Source organism: Podarcis filfolensis (genome assembly GCF_964270895.1).
Source record: "Podarcis filfolensis genome assembly, chromosome: 9".
Classification (NCBI taxonomy): Eukaryota; Metazoa; Chordata; class Lepidosauria; order Squamata; family Lacertidae; genus Podarcis; species Podarcis filfolensis.
In genome coordinates this window covers 75,164,626-75,173,440 of record NC_139610.1, presented here as the reverse complement: position 1 = coordinate 75,173,440, position 8,815 = coordinate 75,164,626, and the positions used below count along the sequence as shown (strand labels likewise).

General features: G+C 43.5%; 1 long non-coding RNA gene across 1 annotated transcript; it reads right to left on the bottom strand.

Moving 5' to 3' along the window:
* Nucleotides 1-29: 29 nt before the first annotated feature.
* LOC310742585 lies at nt 30-7,319 on the bottom strand. The gene is made up of 3 exons (XR_014538584.1): nt 7,097-7,319; nt 6,685-7,003; nt 30-426 (listed from the first exon to the last, which is right to left on the bottom strand). It is a non-coding gene; the product is annotated as an uncharacterized lncRNA (long non-coding RNA).
* Between the last annotated feature and the right edge of the window lie 1,496 nt (nt 7,320-8,815).

Below are 8,815 nucleotides of genomic sequence, written 5' to 3'. Positions count from 1 at the left end.
ATACTGTACATTAAAATGTCACACATTAAAAGCTTCCCTGAACAGGGCTGCCTTCAGATGTCTTCTAAATATCAGGTAGTTGTTTATCTCTTTGACATCTGGTGGGAGGGCGTTCCACAGGGCAGGCGCCACCACCAAGAAGGCCCTTTGCCTGGTTCTCTGTAACCTTCCTTCTCGCAGGGAGGGAACCGCCAGAAGTCCCTCAGAGATGGACCCTAGTGTCCAGGGGTAGAGACGCTCCTTCAGGTATACTGGACTGAGGCCGCTTAGGGCTTTAAAGGTCAGCACCAACACTTTGAATTGTGCTCAGAAACGCACTGGGAGCCAATGTAGGTCTTTCAAGACCGGTGTTATGTGGTCTCGGCGGCCGGTCCCAGTCACCAGTCTAGCTGCCGCATTCTGGATTAGTTGTAGTTTCCGGGTCACCTTCAAAGGTAGCCCCATATACAGAAAGCAAAACAAAGAAGCCTAAATTAACATTACCTTCTACCGATGAGAAATAATAATAACTATTACAATAATGAAAATACTAAAAGTATATTTACTTCCCCTTTTAGACTTCTATTCTAGTTACAATATATTACTATTCTATAAGAATCTATTATATCCTTTGCTGTCCCATATATAATTTTATTTCCCAATTTTGGGAATAAGGGCCACGCATTCTTGTGCATGCAAAATAGCAGAGAAAGTGCTTTGTTGTGTAGAGACATGTGGAACTCAGGTCTCAACGTCCTTCAGCCAGAGCACCACCAGGTGGCAGCAGAGACTACTCTGTAATCATGTTGTTTTGTGGTTGTTTAGTCCTTTAGTCGTGTCCGCCTCTTCCTGACCCCCTGGACCAGAGCACGCCAGGCACTCCTGTCTTCCACTGCCTCCCGCAGTTTGGTCAAACTCATGTTTGTAGCTTCGAGAACACTGTCCCACCATCTCGTCCTCTGTCGTCCCCTTCTCCTTGCGCCCTCCATCTTTCCCAACATCAGGGTCTTTTCCAGGGAGTCTTCTCTTCTCATGAGTTGGCCAAAGTATTGGAGCCTCAGCTTCAGGATCTGTCCTTCCAGTGAGCACTCAGGGCTGATTTCCTTCAGAATGGAGAGGTTTGATTTTCTTGCAGTCCATGGGACTCTCAGGAGCCTCCTCCAGCACCAGAATTCAAAAGCATCAATTCTTCGGCGATCAGCCTTCTTGATGGTCCAGCTCTCACTTCCATACATCACTACTGGGAAAACCATAGCTTTAACTATACGGACCTTTGTTGGTAAGGTGATGTCTCTGCTTTCTAAGATGCTGTCTAGGTTTGCCATCGCCTTTCTCCCAAGGAGCAGGCGTCTCTTAATTTCGTGACTGCTGTCACCATCTGCAGTGATCATGGAGCCCAAAAAAGTAAAATCTCTTACTGCCTCCATTTCTTCCCCTTCTATTTGCCAGGAGGTGATGGGCCCAGTGGCCATGATCTTCGTTTTTTTGATGTTGAGCTTCAGACCATATTTTGCGCTCACCTCTTTCACCCTCATTAAGAGGTTCTTCAATTCCTCCTCACTTTCTGCCATCAAGGTTGTGTCATCTGCATATCTGAGGTTGTTGATATTTCTTCCAGCAATCTTAATTCTGGCTTGGGATTCATCCAGCCCAGCCTTTCGCATGATGAATTCTGCATATAAGTTAAATAAGCAGGGAGACAATATACAGCCTTGCCGTACTCCTTTTCCAATTTTGAACCAATCAGTTGTTCCATATCCAGTTCTAACTGTAGCTTCTTGTCCCACATAGAGATTTCTCAGGAGACAGATGAGGTGATCAGGCACTCCCACTCTGTAATCATAGCGTCATTGAATTGTAGACGTAGGAGGGACCACGAGGGTCATCTAGTCCAACCCCCTGAAATGCGGGAATCTCAGCTAGATTTGTGAGAACTTGGTTTTGTTGGCGGTTTAGGACAGGTTTGTCTTTGCCGACTGGTTGCCTCCAGATGTTTCAGACTACAATTTCCATCACTGGCGGGAGTCCAAAACAACTGGGGCAGGTTGGTAAAGCTCTGCTACAGTGCTAAATGCTAATAACTCAGATGGGCATATTTTTCTCTAAAGGGTTTGTATGCCTTTAGGAGCTGCTCTGCAGGCAGAAATTCAACAAGTGCAGTTTCCCCACTTATTAGAGCCTTCCTGCCTAGAGAAAGCTGAGAGTATCTGTTGGATATTCTGATTTCAGAGCAAGCCCAGGCACATCCTTATAAGTGGGAGGCAGAAAGACATTTACGTTGCAGTGGTTATTTTGATTTATTACCTGTATTTTGCCATAAGGAGCCAGGCCGGGTTACAGCAATTTAAAAACGCAATTTTAAAAACACAGCCTCAGGATCATTGAAACAGGTTTTGGCGGGGGGGATTCAGGACAGGGGGAAAAAATGTGAAAGAGTTTATTTTGTGGCATTCACAAAACGCAGCTTCAATTAGTTTTTGACATGGCTGTAAACGGGGCTAGATCGTGGAGGAGCAGAGGCCAGTACTATATTCATTTCATTCATTATTACTCTCTGTTTTCCTCTGTGTAACAGCAGACCTGTTTGTTTTCCATCTCATTTTATTGGTTCAATAATTTTGCGAGGTAGGAAAGGCAGTGAGAGAATTCAGGCCAAGTAGGGTGTGAACCCTAGTCTCCCCAGAGCTACTCTAACCACTACACTGTGTTGTCAGCTATGAGTCCCATGAATAATAATAATAATAATAATAATAATAATAATAATAATAATTTATTATTTGTCCCCGCCCATCTGGCTGGGTTTCCCAGCCACTCTGGGCAGCTTCCAACAAAGATTAAAAATACATTAAAATGTCACACATTAAAAACTTCCCTAAACAGGGCTGCCTTCAGATGTCTTCTAAAAGTCCGATAGTTGTTTTTCTCTTTGACATCTGGTGGGAGGGCGTTCCACAGGGCAGGTGCCACTACCAAGAAGGCCCTCTGCCTGGTTCACTGTAACTTTGCTTCTCACAGTGAGGGAACCGCCAGAAGGCCCTCGGCGCTGGACCTCAGTGTCCAGGCAGAACGATGGGGGTGGAGACGCTCCTTCAGGTATATAGGACCAAGGCCGTTTAGGGCTTTCAAGGTCAGCACCAACATTTTGAATTGTGCTCGGAAACATACTGGAAGCCAGTGTATGTCTTTCAGGACTGGTGTTATGGGGTCTCAGTGACCAGTCTAGCTGCTGCATTCTGGATTAATTGCAGTTTCCGGGTCACCTTCAAAGGTAGCCCCACGTAGAGCGCATTACTGTAGTCCAAGTGGGAGATAACCAGAGCATGCACCACTCTGGCGAGACAGTCTGCGGGCAGGGAGGGTCTCATCCTGCGTACCAGATGGAGCTGGCAGACAGCTGCCCTGGACACAGAATTGACCTGCGCCTCCATGGACAGCCGTGAGTCCAAAATGACTCCCAGGCTGCGCACCTGGTCCTTAACTGAAAGCTCCAAATTCAGAGGCACTCTACACCTGCATAACGATTGCTATGTGGAACACCTTAGCATTGGAAATGTTTTCTTTTTCAGCAAACAAAGATTTTCTAAAAACCTAATTGGCATCTGTGTGGGATTCGAACTTGTTTTCCATATGTGCTATTGCTTTATATATTGCTGCATGTCACACCAATCTCCAATCTTGGGTTCCAGGAGTTCCCCCAGGGTTCGGTTTCCTTGGAATGAGGGACAGCGGAGACTCTGGTGTCTTTAGGATATATGGTTTATTTACACATATATGCAACCTGAGCCTAGGATGGAGGGGCTCACAGCATTGCACCCCAAGAAAGTCTTGCTTCTTCCATAGCCACACCCTTGGATCCCAGCAGAAATCAGGCATGGCTCTGTTGTTTAGCTGCCCAGCCTGCAGCCCACTAGCTTCTAGCTAGCTCTAATAATAATAGTAATAGTAATAATAATAGTAATAATAATATGCCACCCATCTGACTGGGTTGTCCTAAGTTGCTCTGTGTGGTTTCAAACAAAAATACAGATGGAAAGAAAAGTTTTTTTGGGGGGTAAGCAAGAATTAAAGACTGATAGATATTGGTGGGGGATCAAAACCGGGAAAAGGGGGGTGGGGATTGGGAACCCAAAGGGTGTATAATTATATTTTGATCTTTTTTATTCTATTCTGTTAGGGGTATTAAAATGGGGAATTCGTGGAAGGGTATTGGGGTCGACCTTAGAAAAAGATTCAAAGAATGGGTACTGAGGTACAAAGATGGATGTTTATAAGTTAAAATTGGTTATATAAAATGAGCTAAATATAACAATGAATTAAATATAATAAGGTTAAAAATTGGGGATAAGAACTTGTTGAACTAATAATTGGAAATGGAATACAAGAGAGGGAGGTGTGGGGAAGTCATGGAAATATGTTATTGAAAATAAGGTTGTAAAAGGTGAATGGTTTTTTCTTTTTTTCTTTTTTTAATCTTTTTTGTCTTTTTGGAAAATCTTAATAAACATTTTTGAAAAAAAAAGCAAGAATTAAAGGCTCAACTCAAGCATTAAAGCAGATAAAAATGAGCAGATAACAGCAAAGGTTGCTAGGTTCACAGCAGGGGCAATCAGAATGAGGGCCACTAACTGACTGCTGATTCAGGACTTTAAATTGTGCTTTTATATCAAATTTCCTTTTCTGCGTATACTGCAATGTTTTACTGTTGCTATGGCCATTGGCTAATGCAAATAAAGTTTTATCTATCTAAGCATTAAATGATTTTGTATCAGGCCTTTAAGGGAGTGGCCCCTCCACCCATTGGCCTCTGGCACACAGCCACTTCTTTTGTTCCCTTAATGGCCCATATTTAGTGTGGCCATTATCTATCAAGAAGCAATTGAATCCTTGCTGGATTCAGGAATTAGAAGAGCCTCGGGCTCACGGCCTCAATGCCCCCTTCCTCGCTCAGAAACTCACAGCACTTTCTTCCCAATCTGTTGTGAAGCTGCTTGTTTAAGACTGCAAGAGAGCTGCTCTTGTGTTCGAATCCTGTCTGGTTGGCCACTGTGAGAACAGCATGCTGGACTAGAGGGGCCCTTGGCCTGACCCACCAGGCTGCCCTTATTTTCTTATGTTTGATCTGGACAGGCCGGCACTTATTTTTAAGGTGGCAGTTCCTAGAATTGAGGGGCAGGGAGAAGCCATTGCAGTTCAGATGGTTTTGATATTTGTAATGTAGAGACTCCGCTGCTCTGATATGTTGCCTTAATATGCCTTCCAAAGAAATTGTTTCTGTATGTCACGACTGTAACCCAGATATTGTTAGCCCAAAGATGGAAAGAAGAAGTTGTCCCAATTAAAGAAGACTGGCAAATCAAGTTAATGGAATACGCCTAAATGGCTAAATTACCGTAATTGGAAAGCTCAGAAACCAAGACAACAAGAAATTCAGAAAAGAATGGGAAATGTTTGTTGTAAAAGTATTGTAACCAAGTTAACACACTGGCAGGATTTTAAGAACACTTGTAGTTTTAGAGATATAATAGAGAAAATTGGATGATGATGATGATGATGATGATTTTTTGAATAGTAATGATATGCAGTTGAAAAGAAAAATTAAGGAACCAGGGGAAGGGCTGGAGGGAAGTCACGGGATTAAGAGAATCCCTATTTTTGGATTTGAAATTGTTTTGGTATATAGTTTTTTGTGTGTGTGTTTGTTATTATTGTTTCTGTTATGGTGATTTTCACTTTTGTATACAGTAGTTGGAAGAAAATCTAATAAAATGTATTTAGAACCAAACCAAAACCCAAACATACCTTCCAAGTGTAGAAGAATTCCAACTGGAGAACGGGGGGGGGGTTGTAGGTGCAAAAACGGAGCCGTTTTATCCTGAAAATAAAACTCCGGCTCCAAATGAAGGAAATGAAGGGCTTTGCTGGCATGCAAAGCCCTTCCCATAATTTTGAAGGGATAGGCCACTAATCCACTTTAAATCCTTCCATTGCAATGCTTCTGCATCCAGCCATGTTTTAGGAATAACGTGAGCGTTTATTCCTTTATTGCAAATTGGGCAACCTTTATCTGTCTGCTCAGAAGTAAGTCCCACTGTTTTCCATGAAACTTACTCCCAGGTAAGCGGGTAAAGACTGTGTGTTCAGTGGGGCAAAGGGCTGTCCCTGTTTGCACTTGCCAGGGGTCGAAGGAAGCATGATTTGGTTAAAATCTAGGAACTGATTAGATTATCATTCGTGGTGTGGCTTTTGTTGCTGCAATCACAAGGTCTATCAAAACAGGTGGGGCAGGCTATTTCCCTTCTGGGAGACCCCACCCCAATTCCATGCAGACTGAATATGGGGGAGGAAATTTATTTTTTTTATTTTTTTAAACATAATTTTTATTGAGTTTTCCATATTTCATTACATTTTCATTACACAAATCCATAACTTAAAGCATTGCTCAAACAAAGCATCGACCTCCTTCCCTCCCTCTTTCTGACTTCCAAACATCTTTTACAAATTCTTCACATTTGAAATTAAATCTCTCTCGGCCCTTTTCGCTTTGAAACTAGCTAGGAAATCACATCAGGCTTTTGAGCATTTGAAGGAATGTCTCTTTATCTCCTTCCTACATTTGAAGGAATGTCTGTTTATTTGTTTCCTAAAATTTACTTCTGAAAAGTTAAAATAGCAGCAGGCTATAAGCAGATTAAAACTCGCGTCTACCTTCACAGCACCTGGGCGGGCTTGTCTAAACAAGACTGTTTTCAGCAGACCCCGAAAAGAGCACAGCGAAGGCCTGGTGTCAAGAGGCAGGGAGTTCCAAAGTCCACTAAAAAGAGCAATTTATGCCTTGCTCCCAGTGTTGCTAAAGTGGATCGCTCATGGATCTTCCAAGTCCTGGAGCAGTATATATCTGAATATTGGATGCTGGAGATAAACAGTGGAGGGGTGTTATAACTTCTGTGTCCTGCTGGAAGTGAGCTGCTGGAATGAGCAGAGCTGTGCATTTCTCCTGTTCTTCCAGGACTGCTGGGTTTATCGCCTGCAAAAATCAAGGCGTATGGGGAATAAATACCAAGAGGGAGAATGCAAGTCATTTAATCCCTCCCAGTGACAGTCAAATACAATAACTCACATTTCCCCAGGAGCTTTTTAAAGGATTATAGAATGCAACACACACACACGTGTTTTGACTCCATTGCCTAATATGGTTGGTTCTCGGTGCCTGCTTCGCTTGGGTCGTGGTTCTCCTGCAAATTCTCCCAGATTCCTGTTCCTGCCAGATCTGCCTTTTTCAGTTTGGCTTGGAGGCCAAGTCCCTTTTCATCAACAGGCTGGGAGGAGTGGGAAGAAGAGAAGAGATTCGCGGTTGTGCATGGACTTCATTTTCAACAAGCAGCAACAACAAGCAGCGGAAATCGCTGGAGAATGCTTTGATGCCTCCAAGCAGGGGTGTGGGTGGGTGGGTGGACATCTGCAAAGTGGCTTTCTCCCCCTCGGCTACCACTGTCTATGGCAAGAAATATTAGGATTATCCATCAATAATGAACAATGACAGGAATTCTTTTTTTATATATAAATTTTTATTAGTTTTAAATACACCATTTTCAATAATAATTAAACATACTTTTTCATCTTATTCATCTTTTTGACTTCCATCAGTCCTGTCTGAAAATTTTCCAATCTAATCTCTTAGTATGCATTTCTTACTTTCCCTATTACATTTAAAACTCATAACCAATATCTCTATCTTTTTCTACTTTGTAACACTTCGTATATTTCTCCTTACAAAACTTATTGTAGTCCTACCAGCGTAATTTGTTGATTGCAGTTGCTCTTCATATAATTCATATACTTCTTCCAATCTTCTGTAAATCTCTGATCCCGCAGGTTTCGAATCCTTCCTGTCATTTTGTCCAATTCTGCGTAGTCCATTCATTTCGTCTGCCATTCTCCTTTCGACAAATTCTTCTTCTCCTCCTCCTCCTCCTCCTCCTCCTCCTCCTCCTCCTCCTCCTCCTCCTCCTTCTTCTTCTTCTCCTCCTCCTCCTCCTCCTCCACCTCCTCCTCCTTCTCCTCCTCCTTCTTCTCCTTCTTCTCCTTCTTCTTCCCTGCCTATCTGACTGGGTTCCCAAAGGACATCTAGTCCAACCCCCTGCAATGCAGGAATCACAGCTGATTTGAACATGGGATTTACTGGTCGTAGTTGAACACTCTAACCACTATACCAGGGCTGCCCTTCCTGTTACCCCCCCTCCCCACTTCGTTGTCTGGTGCTCTTGCCATTTGTATCCCCTCCGCTCCTTTCTGAGCCCCAAGTAGATTGTAAGATCCTTGCGTCTGAGACCTGTCTTAAAAAAACAAAAAACAAAACACTGTGCATTTCCCCCCCCTTGAAGTCTGGCTGGCTTTTGAGAGATTACTGTATATGCTTCCTTTCCAGGTGTAGATGCAAACGGTTCCTGAATCCTGCCCTTAAAGAAAAGCAACATTTTGAGCTTTTCTTCCAGCAGAGGAGAAAGCACCGGTCACTTTCCTCCTGAACTCTTCTGCTGAATCCCACCTCCTTCTCCCCATGAAAAAAGGGGCTCAGTGCCTCTCCAATGGCCTCAAAAGAGAAGCCGGTCTTTGGCTTGGGAGACAAAGCTAGGAAGGGCCGAGGACCAAGACACCTTTGCCATGGGCAGTGGAAAGCAGTGAAATAAATGAGTTCATCGAGTCCCGGTCTGTTGCAAGCTGAAAGTTCTGTGGGGTCTGGCAAGAGTTTGGGGTTCCCTGAGAACTCAGAATCCAAACGATAGGAAGAGTTGTCTTGACGCACCATGCCTCATCTAGCCCCTTTTAGGCAAGTGTG